This window comes from Daphnia pulicaria, chromosome 1, assembly GCF_021234035.1.
Source record: "Daphnia pulicaria isolate SC F1-1A chromosome 1, SC_F0-13Bv2, whole genome shotgun sequence".
Classification (NCBI taxonomy): Eukaryota; Metazoa; Arthropoda; class Branchiopoda; order Diplostraca; family Daphniidae; genus Daphnia; species Daphnia pulicaria.
This window is the reverse complement of record NC_060913.1, coordinates 12,936,789-12,958,458: the sequence shown is the minus strand read 5'-3', so window position 1 is coordinate 12,958,458 and position 21,670 is coordinate 12,936,789. Positions and strand designations below refer to the sequence as shown.

Genomic DNA, 21,670 nt, shown 5'->3' with positions numbered 1-21,670 from the left:
AAACGAAAGGTGGGCGTTGGTTTAATTTTACCTTTCCTTCTCCTCGTTTTCCGCCTATTCTTTTTCCTCGTCTCTCTATCCGCGTTATTAATAACTGAATTTCTTCTCTCCGTTTCCCGTCGTCGTCGTCGTCGTCTCAGTCAGGCAATTTTCAATGCCATTTCGGGGGCGTGCAGAAGAAGAAGAAGAACGGCGAGAGGCGTTTCGTCTCGGCTCTCACGGGGTCTCACACAATCACGACACACGAACACACAGAAAAAAACAAAACAAACAAAACAAACGACACTGGACACTGGCGACAATCGACGACCGTCCACAAATAGACAAACCAAATTCTTCTCTTCTTCTTCCGGTGCTCTGCCTGTGTATTTAATTTTTTTCCTGGACACGTTCACCACCTGACGCGCAAATCAAATTTTCTTGGTCAACAATCAATTCGTTTGTTTGTTTGTTTTCTATCTTAAAAATAGACACTGACACGAAAGACACTAACACTAACACAAGTACGGACGTGTAGTGAGTGCAAGTGTTGGGGGGGACGACAAAAAAAAAAGAAACGGTGCGACTTTGCGGGTTTGAAAAGTAGGTGGTGGCGGCTGAACGGACCAACTCAAACTGAAGCGGCGCCGAGGAGGTCGGCCCCGCTGCACCATGGTGGTGCCCAGTCAGCGGCGGTGGCGCTAGTGTCGCCGGTGCGTGCGCGCGCGCGCGCAAGTGGGGACGGTAAGAGAATCTTTCGGTTGGATTCCCATATTGAGCATGCGCTGCTCAGCCCCACCGCTAGCCCTAGCCCATCTTTGTTTGTTGTGTGATGGCCACATCTTCTTCGATCCACCTGATTCACTTTTTCAACTGTAAATCCAATTCAAAGTTTTCATCTTCTTTTCAATTCTTTTGATTGGGTTAGACGCGTTTCTCTGCTCCCCTTTCATTCTATGGCGTCGCGGGGCCGGGAAACTCATCCGAAAAAAATATGACAGGAGGGAAAAAACCGGTTGTTGGTTGCTGCTGCATTAAAAGATGACGTCGTGATAAAAAACAAAAGAAAAAGATGAAAACAGGAAACTTGAGCGCTCGTTTTCTAAAATAAAAAATAATCGTCAAGACATAGTAAGACTATGAACTGAATAGAACGCCAGCAAGCTATTTGGCGCATGTGGCCAGATGATTGACTCGTTTATTCACGGTGGGGTTACGACTATTGTAGACGCCGTCACATATTTTTTTCCTCGTACAACAAAACAAAAAAAGGGAAAGGAGAGCGTCTTTTCCATTCAGTTTTTCAAAAAAGAGAAAACTTTTTTCCATTTTTCCGCGTGTAATAAAAGATGAAATAGTGGACTAGAATTGGATATGGTTTGACGAAATGTCGACGCCACTTCTCCGTGTCGTGCCAATTAAAAACAAAAAGAACCGAGACGACGACGACGACCGAGACCAGCGCCATTTTGGTTCTTCTTCTTCTCCCTTTGACAGTTCTTCTTCTTCTTCTTCTTTCCACCCCACGCCGAAATTCTGGTAGGGGAAACTCAATCATCGCCATCAATGTGCGTAGATTCGTTTGATTTCCTTCCTCCTCCTCTACCACCCCTCTTCTCTTCTGCCTGGAGATTCCTGACGACGCCAGCAGACGGATGCAATTCCCTTTGCACTGGATCATCAGAAAACATCCGCCAATTATTTTTTCCTTGATGATAGACATCAGTAGACTTAAAGAGTCTCTCTCTCTCTCTCAATGTCGTTACATTATATCACGGTGGAGCCTCGTTCTCCACCCACCCCTTCCTCCAACGGCGGCGGCCATTACTCCCGTTGCATAATAATAATAAAACGCATTCAAAAACCCACTTCTCCCGCCCGCCCGCCCGCCCGTCTCACTCACACATTAGCAGCCCCATCTGACGGTTATGATTATTTTTCTCGGCTGTTATTAAGTCTATGAAAATTAACTGCATTGCGTACAAATAATAATCAGATGGGAGTGTTGATCAATCAACAATTAGTGGATTTCGCCTCCCCCCCCCTCACCACCACCAGATAAAAATGAGGAAGAAGAACGGGAAAGAGAGGGGGGGAGATGGATGGGCCGGATAAAACAACCACGACAGCACAATTCAGAGAGTTCTATGGGAATAAATATCATCCCGATGATTCGTGATACGGCAGACCACCACCGCTCACGCTCAAAAGGAAAATCTACACCCAAGCTCGAAAAAACAGAAATAAAAAACTTGGTGAAATATTCAAATGAAGGTGGGCGGCGTTGAGAGACGTGACTGGGTACAAAACAAATTCACCAAACAATCAGAGACCCCCTCGAAATGATTTAGTCTCTTTTTTATAAAAAAAATTGATTAGCCATCCAACAACAACAACAACAACAACAATGTTAGACACTGTCTGGCGCAAAAATTATGAATCGACGAGCTAATTCGGACTGACGGCAACACAAGTGCGCAGTCTGAGAGAGAGATCGCCGTTGTTGGTTTTGTAGATATTCTAGTGGGTCGCTCTCGATAATTGGAGTTGATCTACTACACGTCCGAGCTGCAGCCTTGACACAACGGCCAGAAATGCGTCGACCCTGCGCGCATGTCTTTTTATCATCCGAACTATCCCAAAAAGAAAAAATAAAGAATAAAACTGCGCTCGGTTATGTATCCCGAAAACGTCTGGCGACTCTCATAAGTCTTTTACGAAAAAGAGAGCGCCCAACATTTCGCTGGCCATTTATCCATGCCAAGGTCTTTTCTCTCTTCTGGTGGCCATCAGATTATGCATTTAAAAAAGAAGAAGAAATAAAAAAAAAGAGCCGGACAACACAATACACAAAATTCAGCGTGTCCAGCTCAGAGGTGGAAAATTTAAAAAAATAAATAAATAAATGGTTGGTAAACGACTCTCTCACGCCCGACATTTTGTCCCTTTGATCTAGACGACGACGACTATAGCTGCCGGGCAAAACGAATTTCCCCTCCTCTTTCTCTCTCTTGGGTATGGGCTAATGTGGCAATAACGCCACCTGACGCCACCTCATCTCTCGTATTATGTGTCGCCGACTTGTTTTTTTTTTTAGATTCCCATCCGATTTCAGGGGGAGGTTCGGTTCGGTTCGGTTGTTGTCGTCTGTGCCGGGCCTAATCGAAATGATATCAGCCAACTCTGCAGCACCCGTCTGGCGTCGTCGTCGTCGCCACTCACATGGAAAAACAGAGCCACCAGTGTACATACATATACGTGTAGGTCGGCACGATTCGGCTTTTTATAGAGTCACTTTGCAATCACGCCGAAACGGTGGGTGGGTGGAAGAAGGAAAGAAGAAGAAAAAGGTGGTTGTGTGTCGGGCGGGTTGTTTGAAAGAATGTTACCGAATGAACTTTGATCGCGGGTGGGGGTTGACACACAGGTGCAACTGCCACCACAAAATCCAAACGAGAGAAAAGACGAGACCATTTTCCCAAACTGTTTGTCGCTTTTGATTTTCTCCTGGGTGGGGAGGAGAGAGATAGAGCACGAGGAGAACGACAAATTTCAGTTGATTTGATGGCTGACGTATAAATAAATAAACAAGGAAACCGATCAATAATTTCTGTTTGTTTTTGCCTACGGTAACTGTAGGCGTGATTTGCACAGAGAAAAGGGAATAGGAAATTTGACTTTGGGAGGAGACGACGACTCGAGTTACATGGGTGGTCGGAGAAAGATGATGATATAACACAAAGAGCTCCTTGCTATTGATCCAGGAGCCAGCCCATTCTCGACGTGTTTTCACGCAGGCCGACGTGTACAGCAGTCGAGGAGAGATTGCTGCGGGGGAATCAGAAGAAGAAGAAAAAGCAAATCGACTGTGACGTCATGTCCCCACTATAACCTGCACTCCCGCAATTCTTTTGGCCAAGCTTTTTCCCCCCCATGCCAAGACGGACAGAAGAAAAATCAAATCAAATAAAAAAAGAGACGGAAGGTTTCCCGACATTTCCTCGACACTTTAAGTGTCAGACTGGGACCAGCGATTTTCTCGTCGAAATCTGCAAAGGATTAGAGACAGGACGGCCAGAAGGGGGTTCCTCATTTAAAAGGCTTTGCCTCCCGATAATAATAAAAAAAAAACTAAAACAACAAAGTTAAAACCATACAGGTCTTCTTCTTCTTCGGTCCTAGAAACAAACGCAAAAGTTTTCCCCAACGCCAAAAACTTGTCGTTGTCTTTGGCCCGGCACACAAATCTATTACAAAGGATAAGCGAGTTGATGGTGTACGAACGAAAAAAAGAAAAAGAAACAAAAAAACTTGTAGTGCCCAAACATTTGGCGTGAATCGTATAACACGTTCTCATCGCTGGGCGGTGCTGTCCCTGCGTGCTGCTGCTGCTGGGGCAGAATCGATAAAAGTGGATCGCAACGAACAGCACGTTGAATGGCAAAACTGGATTATTATTACTCAAATAGACATGAATTAAACATTCAGAGTGGGAATCTCCGTTGCACAATTTCCGCAATAAATCGTCAAGGATCCACCTGTGTTTTTTGACAAACAATTTTTTTGTTTTTTTTTCCAGCGAGCCTTGCGCAATCAATTCTGTTGAGGTGAGGGGGGAGGGGGGGCAGCCGTCCAAACTGGTTAGCGTTACGTGCGACGGTAATAATAACCGGCGGACACGATGGAAAACAAAAACAAAAAAATAACAAACACATCGAAATGTTGTTTTCCATTTTGGATGAAATAGGAACCGGTTCCACTTGTTTGTGTGTCCCCCCCCCCCCCTCCTGCTAATCTATCTGCCTAGTAACGTCCAAGAAGTGGCAAAGAATTTGACAAAACAACAACAAGAAACCTGCTGAGGGGGGTCAGCAGTCGTTCAGCAGGTGGGGGCCAAGGAAAGTCGTGCCGAATTCGAGAAAAAGAAACGAGAAATCACGTCAACTCGAAATGAGTGGGAGAAAATGAATAATCAAAAAGCGACACATTACACAAAATCGTGAAAGAAAAAACGCACCGCCGAACTCGAATGATGAAGAAATCGAACCGGGAGAAATCGGCCGATTTAATCACGAAGAAATTACATTCTGAATTACATTGTGAAATTTAGTTTGTTCCACTTATTATTTTGTCGACATTTGGGGCAACCTTTGCTGCGATCTTGGCGATTAGATTTGTGAATCGACGAATTTCTAAACCAATTCGAATGAAATCGATCAGAACATTTTGACACGAACCCGCCGCGACCGACGACCCCCGCGCCGAATTCAAACAATTTGTGGGTTTGGTCAAAGGTCGGCCAGCAACAACAACAACAACAACCAGTCACCTTTTCCCGGCGTGCAACAGCGTGTGGGCGATATAGGCGGCGATTTCTCTGTCGTGTCAGACTTGATTCTCGCGTGAAAACAAGAATCGGGAGAAGAAGAAAATAGACAAAATGGTTGGGGAAATGCGATGGGACGACCGCGGCATACGTAATTGCCCCTTGTGTGTGTGTGTGTGTACGCCAGACGCTGCTGGTCCGATCACGCAACTCCTCATTTCAATGCTCTGTTCTCTCCGTGTAACTAATAATAATCAACAACAACAACAACAGCGTGTTCTTCTTCTTCTTCCTTGCTTTTGTTGTTGTTAACTGTCTATTCTTCTTCTGACGACTAAACGGCTAATACGTGTGTCCATTGGCCTGTCTGTCCGTCCATTGGCTTGAAACTCTCCCTGTGCGGGACGTGGAAATAAACGGTCCCGGCAAAACGGAGAGTTTCGGGAAGAAAAGAAAAGAAAAGAAGAAAAAGATTTTCGGGACTGATCAGCTGCTGCGCCCAACTCGGTCGAAACACGCCACGGCCATTTGACCATCTCATTGAGACTTTCATGGCGCGTCACGCACAAATGGGACGAAACAAAAACTTACAACCAAAATAGATAGACGCGAAAAAGAAAAAGATTTAAGTTTTTTCTTGACAAGTTGAACATTTTCCCAGCCGTTTTTTTTTCTCCACTCGGGAAAAAATTCAAATGAAAAAACATTGTGTCAACTGTATTTTTCGGGCGGTCCAATTCCCGCCGGTTTCTAAGACATAGTCTATAAAAATAAAATAGGAAATTCATCTTTGATTAATGGGCCGATTTCATTGGCCAATTGATTATCTTTTGGTTTTTCCCGTCCTCGTTTATTTTGTTTTCCCGGCCCCAATTTGGTGCGTTCATTTGACATTCACATCTTCCAACCGAGGAGGGGGGAGTCTATATATTGTATAGATAAGGTCACGGCCGTGATTCGGGTGACAATGAATGGCGGGATTGGGTCTGTTTGCAGCGCACGAAACGGGATTTTCTCATGTGTGCATCTGCTTTTATCCGCTTCTTCTTCTTTCACGTTGGGAAAAAAATAAAAAAATAAAAAAAACCTCCTCCTCGAGGGGGGAAGAAAAAGAAGAAGAAAAGAGAACATTTCCAAAAACGGACGGGCAGGCCAATAGGGTCCGTCTGTGCCGGCTCTAGGGGATGCGCCAATCGGCCGGGATAATCATAAATATAATAGAAGACGAAGATGACCGAAGGGGGTTGCTGGCGAGGCTCGTAACGTTACTTTCATTATCTGTCCATCTTTTTTCTTTTTTCGTTTCTTTTTTATCTTTTCCTTTTGATCTCTGCTGGCCCTAAGGGGCCGAGACTGAAAGCGAGAATTTCTCAACAGAAAATAAAAATGAAATGAAAAATAAAATAAAAAAACGAACGGACGGACAGACAAGACTCACGTCACAACACAACTGGCGGCTGCTGCTCGTGTCTCCCCCCCCCCCCCCCCCACCATTGTTACATCCCCTAACCCTCGGAGCCCTGCGCCGGATTATTATTACACGGCGCAACAAAATGATTGGTTTATGTTTAAGCTGACTGCCCCCCTTAGCTGCTGCTGCTGCTGCTCCGGTCGGGAATCTCGTTCGTTCGAATTCGAAAGGGGGGAGAAAATTGCTCCGGGGCGAACTGAGGGAGCACGAGGAGCACAAAGCTATATTAAGCGAGTCTCTCCCCACCACCACCACCCGCTCAACCTTCTTCTACTTCTACTAAGATGATATCAGGGTCTTGTATATTCCTCCGTTACTTTCTCTTTTTTTTCTTTTTCTTCTTGCCCTTTTATTGGTGTTGATGTTTGTTGCTTCTCCTGTTGTTAACCGATGGCTCCTTGATAGAGAATGACGGATCAGCCCGTGTGTGTTGTGTGTGTTATTCGTTCGTCCGCCCTTCCCGAGTCCGTCATCGCTCCCACGAGTAAAGGCGCAGCTTAACAAATGTAAAGAGGGGAAATCCGTACGGGTCACGAACAGTTGGCGAATATAAAAAAAAATAATCATCCGAATGATGGATGACACGGGAAACAGCACAACGTTCGGCTCTTATTCTTTTTTCGGTCTTGTTGAACGACAGAAGAAGAAGAAAATAAAGTCGTTTGGGCAATTAAATACCGGCCGGGAGAGAAAATGATGGATGAATAATCAATGAATCTATTTGCATTTGGCAACTCAACCGAAAGTTGCCGAGCTGCGCTGTGCTGTGTGGCCAACGACCGCATCAATTCCGGATGGGTTACATGCTCCGTTCGTTCCGTCCGTTCGGCCAAAACCGAGAAGGAAAGGTCTCTGGCCGCGGCCATTCAAAAAAAGAAGAAGAAGAAGAAGAAAGAGCGCCAAGATATTCCCCCTTTTATCATCATTATTCGCTTGTGTGTGTATAATACCATTGACGAAAAGGAAGAAGAAGAAGAAGAGACTCTGGCCGCCACTAACCGCAGGGCCCATCCTTGACTGGCAACCAACAACCAGCAAGACGGGCCCGTTTCTTTCCCGTTACGCGCCGATTCCAAGGCAATCGACTTTGCATCATTGTGTGTGTGTGTCTATATATGTAATCTCCTACCTTCTCGGTACTACCCCAGCAGCCATTAACATCCGTCGTTAGAACAACAACAACAACAGACCAGTCCAGCCCAACCCCAGAAGCACAAGCAGAGGAAATCACCGCTGCCAAACACGTTTTTTTTTTATATGCAAACATTAAAAAGAAGTAGAATAAAAAAAAAGGAATCCTCGAGTGTGAAAGAGTTAAAATATTTAAAAAAAGGTGGTGCAGACAAGTGCACAGCAACGAAACTTGTTCATAAGATTATAGAGCGTCTAACGTGAGAATTACATTTTTTGGTTCTACCCCCTTCAAAAGATTTTTTTGGGACATTTTTCACCGGGGTGGATAACGCCAAAGGATCGTGATTCATCATCAGCCAAACACGAAGTGGCCTGGGATGTAACTCGAAAGAATATAGTAAGAGAGAAAGGCACTTTCCTCTGTCGACTTTTACGAGTGGCCCAAAGACAAAACAAGAAAAAGAAAAAAAATCAACTGAAAATGTTTTCATTTCAATCCAGGGCATCCGCTGGTGGCGCCGGTCACGAAAGACCCACCACGAAAGGTCATCATCAAGAGATGACACACAGCGGGCTCATCTAGTCGGAGGAGGTGACACTGATCCCGCACACAACAGCTACTACAACAACTAGAAACTATGTACGCCTTTTTTGGTTAAGACACGTTCAGCATTGGGAACGGAAGGGAAATGAACTGCCGTGCACTTCGTCCCAATTGCGTGGTGGAGAACCCGCCCGAAAATTAAAGCCCAGCAAGTAAAATGATTTATTTCCAACGAGGATAAATCGATTTAAAAAAAAACCGCGCTGACGACATTTCCCAATTGAAAAATCGAACGCAGAAAAAACCGGCGCTTTTTCTTTTTCAAATATTCAAATTCAATTGTTATGCAGGGCCTGTTGCCTGCCGGGCAACCAGAAAACAAATAGAAAACCTTCAAAATATGTTTCCTTCTTGTATTTCCAGCCGTCTGACGTTTAGAATAATCAAACGGGTAGCATATGACACGCGTGTGTGTACTCTGAAAAGGTGCACACTTCCGTCACTTAATCATCTGTTCGATGAGCTGAAAAAGGGGGGGGGGCACCCCCCCCAGTGCATTTGCACGGCTTTATCCTTTCTCCTCTTCCTACTTTTGCCTGTTACTACGACGACATTATTCAAAAAAGTCTTTATTACATAGAGTTTACTACTACTCCAACATACTACTACCCAAATACTAGTACGGCTTCTTCTTCTTTTCTTTTCTTTCTTTTTTCGTTAATATTTTTTTCTGTTTCTTCAAACTCACAAGCCGCTTATTGCGCCCACCATCGGCCGATGCATCAATGTCTCGCCGCTGGCCGGGCAATCAATCCACACACACACACACACAAAGAGGAAAAACAAAAAGTATTAAATACTAGACATGGAGCAGCCATCTCCAACAATATCTCTAAATATAAAAATAACACCCAACAACAACAACAACGAGAGAGAAGAAGAAGAAAAAACAAAATTTTCCCAATTTGTTCATCATCGTGTCGAAAAATTGTTTGTCCGGCCTGTCTCTGGTAGACTTTTAGATTCTTCTTTTTTTTTGTTATAGCCACGACCACAACAACACGGTGAGGGACTAAGAGGAGTTGAGTCTTGTTAAGAGATTGAATCAAGATTCAATCACGATTGAAGCGGCACCTGCAGCCATTCAATAGGACGACTGACGGTGGCTGTTACACGAAGCAACAGCTGCGTCTGTTATTTCTATGACTTGTGGTAATAGAAAAAGGAGTTTCCCCAGTCGAATCTCATGACTCGGAAATCAACGACTACTGGATGGAAACAACAACAACAACAACAACAACAAAAATATAAAATCCAACGAGGCAAAATCAAGCCCAGGATTAATAATCAGCCGAGATTGGATTGACTTTGAGAGTCTCTCTCTCTCTCGATTGATGGGAGAAAAAATAATGAAGAGGCGCAGAAAATGATTGGCTATATCAACTGATGAACGCGCCAGGATCAACGACTTTTGCCTGATTGGAGATTTTTATTCCTCCCCTCCCCATTATATAACTCCCTAACGAAGAGCCAGCAATAACTACAAAATAGCCAGAATGTCGGTTGGGGGGATAATAGAACTCTTTTTGGAATGCTTAGCTCATTAATCAAAATAACAACTGCTGTATAAGACAACTGGACAAGACACACACACCTCGACCTGGTCTCAACCAGTTTACCGCTTCATTCTCTTCCCCCCCACCAACTCCAGGGGGAAAAAAAACAAAAACAATTTGATTTGAAAAAAAGAAAGAAAGACAAACATAACTGTTTTAGATCTCTGTCCCGATACGCAAAGTAGTAAGTAGTCGAGACGTGAATGCCAATATTATTATACCGGTCTTTGACCCCCCTCCCTCCCGTCCACACCAAACCCCTCTCGCCCTGGCCCTTCTAGAAAAATTTCCAGTTAACGTTGGTGGTGGTCCAGCAGTCCGGTTTCCCATTTCTTGATGAAGAGACTCGCCTCGGATAAATAAATATTTTTCTTTTTCTTTTTTTAAAGCTGGGAAAATTAAAAGATAAAATGTAACTGTAAACCGTCGAATTACTGCGTGAATTAAACGTTTCGCATTCGCTGCGAAAAAATATGTTGAAGTAATCAAAAAGTTGGACTTATGTAAAAAAGAAGAAGAAGAAGAAAGGAGCGCTGGCCTTTCTCGTCTTGAGAATTGCCTCATCAGATAAGACAAATAAAAGAGGAAAAGAACCCAAAAAATTCTAAAAATAAAACCCACAAAAAATTAAAAAAAAAAAGACGAGAATCGGCTGCTGCTGCTGCATTGTCGTGCCGTTTCCCGCTGCGTCAGCCGCCCCAAAACTTGACGGGAGAAAAAAGAAAATGTCGGCAATGGATTGGAAATATTTGAGAAGGCAATAATGAAAAGAAGCTGAGACGACGATGATGCAGCAGCAGAGTGCACATTTTCCTTCTTTTTATTATTGCGGGGGTAATACAATAGCCAGTCAAGGCAACAACGGGAGTCGTAGTATATTGTAGTTGCCGATTGAATCAAAAAAGAAGAAGAAGAAGAACGTGAACAGCAGCAGCGCGAATCATCAACTGAGAAAAAAGAAAAGAAAAAAGGAACGTAAAAGAATTTGAGCTATGCAAAGCAGATGCTGGTGACCTCTCCCATCTTCTTCTTCTTCTTCCCCCCACCGTGTACGTATACAACACGCAAGCACCTCCACACGCGTGAACAGAGAGAGAGAAAGAGAGAAGGAACAGCACAAAACCAAAAGTCCCGTTAGCCCGTGACTGGAGAATCTTCCTCGCGTCGATCGAGTTCAAAAAACCGCCCTGAACGTTGAAAAGAAGAAGAAGAATCCGTTTTCTGTATCTTCAAGCTAGAGTGCGCGAAATAATCAAATGGGAAAAGAAATACCTTGAGTCCTTTTTCTTCTTTTTGTATTTTTTTTTTTTTTTTTAACTTGAACTTTACATTTTTATTTCTTTATTTATTTACGACTCTGGACCAGCGGCAATGATCTCGGAGAAAAAGTTGTACTGGGCTTTTATTTTTTATTGTTATATCACCGTGCACGAGGATTAAAAAAAAAAAAAAAAGTGAACGGGAGGTCGTCACTCTCTAGGATGATTGGCTTTTGGCAAATCCGTTAGCATCTCTTCTAATAAATGACTTGGTTTTCCATCATTCAAATGTGTAACGGTTTGGCGCCACTTCAATTTTCATCCGATAACATTCCGACCGAAAGAAAGAAAGAGAGACCCCTGCCGACGTTATGGATTCCGTGTTGTAGCCGAAAAAATAACAACAGCAGCAACAACAACAACAACAACAAAAAAAGGTGAACAAGTACTACTGTGTGTACACTGCCGCGTGACCGGTTACGTCCGGGTCCTGAAATTCGTTCCGCCCGTGTACTGAGGCCGCCGCCGCCACCGCCTAGCCCAACATCAACATCCATCTCTACATGACTGGAAAAATTCTGAATTATCACGGACTTTGTGTTATTTTCTTTGTTGTTGGCGTGTTGCTGATCCTACGTTCGAGATTGGAGGAGGGGTTCCCGACGACCCAGACCCAACGTCAATGAATTCTCAGATTCTACAGAGCGACAGAGCAAAACGCAGTTGGGATAAAACTAAAAAACTAAAATATGGAATTTATATCTTCATCCTTATCGGCCGCCAGTGTGTCACTTTCACACGCGCAATCGCCTTTTTTTCCTTCATCGATATATACGAAACACTCACACACACAAATATTTGTAAGTATGTAGACACCCGGCCGGCAAATCCACTTGGCCTGAATATGTACGGCTCGCTTATCAGATAAATTCAGTAATTCTTGTTTTCTCAGTGTGTTTGATTCTGACATCAAAGCGAAAAACAACTGATTGCGTGACTCATTTCGGGTGTATAGTATGAAAATAAAGAAATTGATTATCTGGCAGATTTAGCCTTTCTACCTTATTGCCCGTCAAATGCGCTGTCACGGCTGTATGCTGCAATCCGGCTCATTTATCCCGTTTTGTTTTCTTTTCTTTCTTTCTTCTTCACTTTCGGTTGGATTTGATTTTTCGAATTTTCTGGTTCTGATATTTTTTTTGTTTTCTCCTTTATTTCACGGCGACGCACAAGAACAAGGACCAGCACGACACTATTCAATCCAGCGGCCGCAGAGTTTGTCCCGCAAAATGGTCGCGTGTCGGGCACACTTTCTCGTTGGTTTTTGTTGTTCAGAAGCGTCCCGTTTGCAGCACTTGCTCATTCATTTGCCGCTCGGCAGAGCACTGGGTAACGAGATAATTGTTCCGTGTCCGGCCAACGCGCTGCTCTCACACCGTGAAAACAGCACACACACACACACACACTAAAACAAAACACACCAGTCGAAATGAATGCTCAATCAAACCAGGATAAGGGGACCTGCCAAACCCTGAAAAAAGAATCAACCAAAGAAAAACGAATTGAAATTCACTGGGCCAACAGGTTCTGATTTCTGACTTTGTCCGATCCTGGGGATATTAAGTGACAGTAGGACGGCCAACCAACAAATACAAAACACGACAGAGTCAAAGTATAAAAAGAATTTTGAACGAACGAGAGAGAGAGAGAAAAAAGGAAAGGCGACTTGGCCAGACGGTGGCGTGTGCTTCAATGAATCTGTCTCCCCCCACAACTAAGAAAAAGGTTTTCTTCTTCTTCTCCTTGTGGCCCTTGTTCCTTTCTTCTTCCCCTTCTTACTCGTCTCTTCCCTTTTGAATTTGGTTTCGAGTAGGAGCCGACACGTGAGAGATAGTCCAAGTCGATGGGCGGAGCCAGAGAGAGAGAGAGAAAAGGTTGGAACCCCGTAGTATCACGATCTAAAAGGGCCACACCAGCAACAACAACAACAGTCCAGATAAGGCTCGGCTATATAATGGACGAGAGAGAGAGAGAGTCCTCCTTCCGGGCAACGTCCAAAACAAGAATTTTTTTTTTTTTTTTTCAAAAGTCACCTTATTTATATTACATAAATTCTTCTGTCAAGGAGAGATGGAAAAAAATGGTCGAATATCGCCTCCAGTATGTGCAGTTGTCGAGCGAAAAAAAAAAAACAGACGCACGGGACTTCTTTGCGGGGTTTCTAATTCGATTATGTGTGTGCACAACAATTTTTTGTGTGTTTGAGAGAGAGAGATCGACTTGTTTGTTTCTTGGCTGTCCCTCGGCTGATGATGAATCGATTGTCGCTGCAACGACGCGCTCGTTACGTACAACAAATCCAAGAGAAACGGGCGTCTGTTGCCTCGATTTGTCCCGCAGCTTCAACGGCCGCAGACTTTTTTTTTTTTCAAAAAGTAAATTTCTTTAACTCGTTCACGACCATGTTACAGACTTCTTGCATCATAGTACAACCCCAAGTCAAAAAAAGAGGACAACTTAACGAGCTCGAAAAAGAGAAGAATGTTTTAGTCGTTTCGAATATAGCCCGGGAAAAGAAAAAAGAATACCAAATAGTTTTTAACTACTTTAACGCAAAGCCATTTTGCACATTGACTCGGCCCAAAGAGACGATGAGGCTATAAAATTATTTGGGTGGGGTTAAAGGAGCGAATCGAATGAAAAATAAAATTTAATGATGTGAAAAAAAAAAGACGAAATATAATCGAGCGGAATTCCGCCGCCGCTCCTATTAACCCAAAAATATAAAATTGAATAAAAATTGACTCGATTCGTGGATTAAAAAAAAAGTATTGACGTTTTCTCGGCTGGTCTGTGTACAGATAAAATGTCTCTCTGCAGGGCCCAGACCCAAGGTCAAGAATGCTGCCGGCGTATAAGGTCCGTCCCGATGTTTGTTTTGTTTTCAAAAAATAAATATAAAGTGGTGAAGAAGAAGAAGAAGAAGAAGAAGAAACAAAAGGAGAAGAGATTGCCATTACGTATGCCTGGCGCGTATAGAGGTCTCGGGCAAAGTTGAGCCACGCCGAATGATGCGGGGAAATAGTTTTGTCGTGACCCCGCTCCGTTGTTGTTGCGCCGACAACAACAACACTCAACGGCGACATTCCCTACATCCCTTTTCCTTTGCTTTTTGCTTTTGTTGTTGTTGTTGTTGTTGTACCTTCCCGTGGTGGTAGACCTCAACAACAGCCGACAAAAGAACACAAGACGCTTCAATGCAACAACCTTCCAACGCTCGTTTCGTCTCGTCATTTTCCTCAGTTGTTGTTTGAGTTTTATTGTTCCATCTAATATAACATCCAGAGTCGCCAAAAGAATAATAGACTTTACCACTTAGTAGAGTTGGAGTGTAAGCGAATAATCCTTGGGAAAAACCGACCGAAACTTTTCAGTTGGGAATTTAATCAAACGATTAAATAAAATCAAAAATGAAACCCCCGAAATTTTCGCAGCCCAAAAAAAGGGGGGGGGGGCCCAGCTACGATGATGATAAAAAGTAGAAGCTTGTAATAATGGATGTCTTATGCGATATAAATCACGGGAGTGGAGGGGGGGGGGGGGAGAGAGGAGCCCGGGAGGGGAAACGATCTTTGCATTATCATGACATGAGGATCTATAAGTATACAGTCGAAAACGTTGAGACTCTCGTACTCGGAGAAAAGATGAACAAGAAAAAGAGAGAGTTTAACAGACCCCCAAAAAACATGTAAATGGCTCATGTACGTGTACGAATGCTGTGTGTGTGTGTACTGTTATTTTTTTTTTATTAAATAATAACCCAAACGGGTGTAATACGCCAGCAGAGAGGTCTAAAAAAAAAGAATGGAAATAATATTCCTCCCTTTCACTTGGCCGTCCGGCGAAGGGCGGCATCAGCGATGAATTTCTAAGTTTGGCCACAAATTTCTTTCCCTACCAAAACTGCTTGTATATATAGTCTCTAGTTGCTTGTTGGTCAATATTTCAATTCTAAAACAAATAACATGGGGCGAAAAAAACAAGTGGCTGTCGACGATCGGGAAATTTGTCGACAACAAAAAATGCGCGTGGCAATTTTTGTGCGTGCGTTTAGAGACGCCCTGACCGCAAAAAAATAAACCCAAAACAAAATACAAGCAAACGACTCGTGTAGTGTACCGTCTTTTGGGTGTGGGTTGCATTTCTTTCAGCCATTCATAAACCAAAAACCGAGTGCCTAAGTGCTGTACATATTGTGTTCCTCCTTTGAAACTTTCTCGCCGGTGGTGATTTTTAACTCGTGGCTGCAGATTTCCCCCCCCCCCCCCCATCTTTTCGGAAACCTTTTAGGGATAATCGAAAAAGACTTAAAATCAATAATTGAAAATATATCCATCAAAAAGGAGATGATTGAAGGCGCCCGCCCGCAAACTCTTCAACATTCCCTCCCGCTGGTTTTCAGACATTGTCTTCGTTTATCTTTTTCTTTTTTTCAATATAAAAATGAGCTAATGGCGCAGGCCCATCAGGGACTCGAAGGGAAAAAAGAAGATGGTCCCCCCAATTTCTTTGTCTTATTCCTTCACTTGCGCTTTCGATCGAACGGCTCAGTCACGCGTGACCTCGTCATTGATCGATCGATAGGAAACCGCCCATTTCGGCTATTTCCCCCCTCCACAGATCTGCGTGTGTCGTCGTCGTCGTTGGCTGGAATGAAATCCTTTCCCATTGAATGTCGTTCTCTCCGTCTGTCGTGACGATCAATTTTTTCCCCCTTCTTCTTCTTCCATCTTTTCGGGATATTCGCGTGTGTCTTGTCATCGGCACGACCGACTAATTAGAACGTTCTTCTACCGGCAGTGCATTGATCACATTTCCCCTCTCGTCTTTCGCGTTTTCGCCCCGTTCACACTTTTCTTTTCGGCCTGACTCTGAGACCGTGACGACAAAAGTCACGAAATCGACCAAGAATTTTCCTTTTTGATTCGCCAAGGAAAACGAAAATCTTCCCGACAACTTTCCGTCAATTCTTCGAGTCAAAATGTCTGAGAGAAACGCTCCAAGGGGTTGACCGATAATCGTCCGATCCCGCCCGCCGATCATCCTCACTTTAAGACTACATTCAATTCGATATTAAATCACGTCACAAAGAGACACAAGAGAGAGAAAATTGAAAATGCCAAAGGCGCGGTAATTCTGCGGGCAGATGAAGAAAACAAAAAAAAACCCTCCTCCTGCGCCATTCATTAGAAGCCATCGGCGTTACTACGGTAATAACGGCGGTAGTAAACCACTTTCGTTCGTTCTTTCTTTATTTTTTTTCCACTTTGACTGCACGGCTGAATCGGGACACAATGACACGCTGCAAACAATACGACACCCAAATGAGAAGAGACTTTAGAAAACAGAGCACAAACGTGTGGCCAATCTTTTGTTTTTCAACCCAAATGTGGTGCGCAATTCTTCAGTCCCCCCCCCCCCCCCCATTTTTATTTGAATGGCCGTTTCAAATAATTTTCTGGCGCGGGCGTTCTGAAATTTTATTGGAAAACAAATCAAAAAGTGAAAGGAGCTCCGATTCCGGCGAATAATTCATGCAGCCGATCAAAGTGAAAAAAAAAGGCCGTCTCAACACTCTCTGCGCGCGTTGTAATGCAAGAAAGGTATAATAATAATCATTGCGGTTATTGTTGCATTACACCAGCGAAGAATCACGTGACGACGTGTAAAACATTCAGATTTCGGTTTGTTTTTTGCGCTTGCACGAGAATTTTCTTTTTCCGGTGAAGTAACAAATAACAAAAAAAAAAAGGGACACACATGACCGAACCGATTCAGTAAAAAAAGAAAAAGAAGAAAGCCCAAATTCACGCCGTGAATAAACACGGACACGCGATTCGGACAATTTATGCCATTTTTCAACTACCACCACTTTAATATTTGCGTTTTGTTCACAGTTTTGTTTTGGCCTGGCCTCTTTTCTTTTTGTGGAGGGTTTTCAGATTTCAAACGTCGATCAAAACTGCAGTTTCATTGTCGGCACGCAACACGCCCACGTCTTACTTGATTTTTTTTTTTTTTTTTTTTCACGCTCGCTTCAAAAATTTCCAAATATAATAAAACAGGCGGCACACAGTCTCTCTCTCGGGAATGGGAAAAGAAAAGAAAAATCAGAGCACGCAGTCAAAATTCAAATGCAGCAGCAGCCTGGCATGTTTTTGATTTATTTATTTATTATTTTTTTTTCTTGTTTGCTTTTCGGTGGTGTAGTACGTGGAACTCAATCGAGAAACAATCGAGCGGAACATTGTTCCCGAATTTCAGACAAGGCCAATTGTTTTTTTTTATTTTTGTTTTGGTTTATTCCGAGAAGGTTTTGTTGTTATTTCCTCTTATCCGATTATTAGTGTTGTTATTGTTGGCCCGTCTCTGATTTCCCCCCGCTCGCACTCTCGAGTGCCATAGGACAAGTCAGAAGCAAATAAATGTAATAAAGGCACCAAGGCGGATGTGGCCACCGGTCAACTCCCGAAATCGGGAGAGAGAGGAAACGAATTCGTCCCGTCAAAAATGGAGAATTCAATGGAGCGTGAAAAAAAGGAACAAAACAGAAAAAATAACCGAAAGGCAGTGCTATATACATTTATAAGAAGACGCGGTGATTATACGACCATCAAGAGAAGAATAGGCGTTGGAGAGCCATCGACCTTTTACGACAACGAAAATGGGAAAATACACAAAAATTTCCAGAAAGAGCAGAGTGAGACGCCCGGGAATCAAAAAAAAAAAAAAAAAAAAAGTAAAGTGTCGGTTTCACCGGACCGAGAAAGAAAAGGATCAACACCCCGTCGAGCCGGGAGTGAGCGAACGCGCGTGCGCGCATGCCCCAAAAAGCAAAAGAAAATTTTTGGTGTTTTTTGGGTGCAAAATTCCTAAAAAAAAAATAAAAAAAATTCAAACCAAAACGGCACGTTAAGGTATATTGACACCTCGGGGGCTGTGAATCATGGAACCAATCCTTTTGACTGGTGTCGCCGCGCGTCCAGCAGCTTTTCTTCACGGAGAAAAATAAAATTTCGAATTTTTTTGGTTTGATAAGAAAAGAGGCGCGCGGACGCAGAAGTGAATGGACAAGGTGACACGGCGCAACCAAAGAAGACACGACAAGTCTGACTGAATCTTCTTGGAAATAAAAAGGAAAACAAAAAAAGCCTTTTTTTTCCCAAAGGGGGAAAATCTGACGAGCGAATGTGTGTTTTCAAGCGTTCGACAGACAAACAAACAAACACAAATAAGCTCAACAAGGAAGTCGGGGACAAAACGGGCAGGTTGGTGGTGCGCGCGGTTGTGTGGTCCTTCTCACTTTTCACGTTGCGCTGCGAATCGAACGCTGCTGCACGCGAGTAACGCGATCCTCCTCCCTATTTTCTTCCCCCCGTCGTGTTTTCTTTCCCAATAATAAAATAAAAAAAACGGCAGACAAACACAAAAGATGCAACAAAACAAAATTGTGGAAACTCAACTCTTGACGGGATGTCTGATAGAGAGTGGGCGGATCGGATCGGACATTGTGTCAGGTTGTAACATCTCGGGTTTCCAGCCGGGAAAAAATTGTTCAATTGGCCAATCAGATGAAGAAAAAACACACACAAACGGACGCCGTCAATTTTCATTTGATTTTAATTTAAATGGCGCCCCTTTTTTCTTAAAAATAAAAAAAAAATGGGAGGGCAATGAAATTGAGATGAATCGGGGATTCTTCTTCGAAAAATAACAAAATACGGACTGGTTTTTCTTCCCACCGACCGGACGACAAAGGGCGATCGACCGACACGGCACACTTTAAATACCTAGCTCTCTATTCATTATGGGGCAGAGAGAAATAACGTGAAAAGGCCAGCCAGCAGGAGAGAGAGAGATAATTCCGCACCTCCCTGAACTTGCTCTTTCAAAGTCAAAAAGAAAAAAAGCCGGGGCTGAATGATCTTTTCAAAATTATCGATATTAACGGCGGCCCACCTCCGTTGGTCGTTGAATTCATCCTTTTACTTTATTCCAACCCTCGACCGGCCGTACTGGGTAAACGAGAAAAGCCCATTTTGGGAACACTCTCTCTCTCTCTTTCTTTATAACATGAATATTATTCTGGCCAGCTTTTGAAAAGAGGGAGGAGTACTCGCCTATATACATTGGCTAGGGTATAGTCTATGGTAAGAAGAGAAAAAAAAGACGGGCCACGGTTGTGAAGAAAGAAGAGCCTCGCTGGGCATACGTCTGCGCCCCTATTGTATAAATAGTGAGAGTCTGAATGATGTAAGTTAGGGAGGAGGTCAGACTCTTATGGACATGGACGTGTCTGTGTGTGCGTATGGACATTTTCTTTATGGACCTTGGACATATCTGTCTCGATCTCTCTCTCTCTCTCTCTCGTCTGTTGAAACTTATTCTTCGCATTTTCTCATGAATGTTTGAAGAGATTTTTCCCTTGTATTTGTGTGTGCGTGTGTGTTGTTTTGTCCCCGGAGGAATATAAACCACAAGAGACGGACGAGATCGGTTGGCGGTTTTCATATTCCAATGGGCCGCCGTTCCAGTCGTCAGTTGTTTGCTCAGCTACTTGGGGTCGGCGTTTGACGCAATCTCATTGACAAACGAGAGACCACGCTGACCAAATAATAAGCCACTGGCCTTGTTGCGTGTTCTATACGGAGAATGTCGCCGCCGCGCTCTGTGTGCACTGCGACATACATGGCGTCGGCGTTCATTATTTATCGCGCGCGGCAACAAACAGGTAGTGACCTACTCTAGCTGCTGGCAGAGAGCACGGCGATGAAAGTGAAAGCGAATCAATGCTGCGCACAGCAAAGGGACAACTCACAGCACACACAACAGAACTTGGAAGAAGAAGAATGCTTATTGTTAATGTTGCCACTAGAATAGAGGACACACACCACCGTGTTATTCACGCCCGCAGATGGATATACGGCTCCGCTGCACGCACATACATACAGAGAAAAAGAGGCATATCGCTTTCACTCTAGTCTCGCATTTCGTTCAAAATCCCCCCCCCCCCCCGAAAAAAATAAAGTCGAAAACAAAATGTGGGTGACTCACCTGTTCTCCTCCATTTTGTTTGAAAATGGCTTTTAATTCCTCTCCTGGGATTGTAATAAATATCTCTCGTGCGCAGTCACGCTCCCGCGACCTGCCATCAAAAATACAGAAAAAAACAAAAAATGAAATCAAAAAGGAAAACAAAAACAAAACGCAATTATTATCGTTCGATTTTTGGGCGATTGGAGAGGGATTAAATATTCCGAGAAACAAGGTTGCGCGTGTGATGTGATTATTACATTATTCCGTGGCCCACCATCGGTGCGAAAATGGAAACTCAAATGGCAGGAACGTATAATGACGACCTTTGGCAGCAGCGTGCAGGTTCGTCGCGAAACAATAAGGTGTGTCTCTTTTCACTTTTGTTTTTAATTGGATCGCGTGGCGGATGGAATTCTCCTCCGCATTTGAAACACATAACCGCGCCCGATCGTAATGAATAAAATAAATGAGGAGAGAGAGAGACTATCCTTTTCCTTATTGTTCGAGTTGATAATAAATAAGGGCCTTGTTTTAGTTTCTCATGTCGTATTGTCTCTCAACCGAGAAAGAGAAAAAGAAAAAAAAAAATACCTTTTGGGAGAAAAATAGAAAAGAACTTTCGCCGTTTGTTTGTTCAAGAAGAATATTTCCCGACGTCCTCGATAGGTAGTTGCCATCCTAACCTTTTCTCTTTCCAAATCGAATGAAGAAGAGTCGATTAACATGTTGGTTGGTATGTTGACTATCATCTCTCGGTTGGTGGCGGCGCCCACACCCAAAATGAGAAGACGCGACGATACGCAAAAAAGACTTTTGACTCTCCTCCTAGCTTGTAACCTCAGGATAAAACCTTGTACGGATTGTGGCAATGGCAGAGTAATGATTCGTTATAAATAAGCATCAAGGCATCGCCAGTTGTCCTCGAACTGGTCTCACAACAAGAAAAATTAATCCTCCCCTTTTACTGTGGTTGCACAAAAGTAGCGAACGCTCGTGAAATCACTGGAAGTTGACGGAGTACAACCGAGGGAAGGTGAGGGAGTCAATCCGTTCAAGAAATCATTCTAAATTAATCCGATCCATTCAATAAAAAGAAAAAGGAAAAAAAAAAAAACGCGATAAATTCAACGGCGAATCGACCGTGTTGATCCATCTGGTGGAGAACATTGTCACGAACTGTAAAAAGAAAAAAGTGAAAAGAATAAACCAGCTTTTCGTTACTTTAAAAAAGAACAAAAAAAAAAA

At 43.4% G+C, this 21,670-nt stretch overlaps 1 protein-coding gene and 1 long non-coding RNA gene across 5 annotated transcripts in view; one reads left to right on the top strand and one right to left on the bottom strand.

The window, feature by feature from the left end:
• The window catches only part of LOC124331372 (protein shank-like), a 40,582-nt gene extending 19,389 nt beyond the window's left edge, over nucleotides 1–21,193 (bottom strand). For 3 of the 4 annotated variants that reach the window (XM_046788796.1, XM_046788799.1, XM_046788800.1), the window contains exon 1: nucleotides 32–610. The gene's annotated coding sequence lies outside the window, so the exon portion shown is untranslated. Of the gene's footprint in view, nucleotides 1–31; nucleotides 611–12,390; nucleotides 12,861–20,443; nucleotides 20,535–21,016 lie in introns of those variants that run through there. The other variant, XM_046788798.1, reaches the window with a different exon arrangement.
• LOC124337859 overlaps nucleotides 1–21,670 on the top strand; it is a 639,313-nt gene that overhangs the window by 207,899 nt on the left and 409,744 nt on the right. The window lies entirely within an intron of this gene.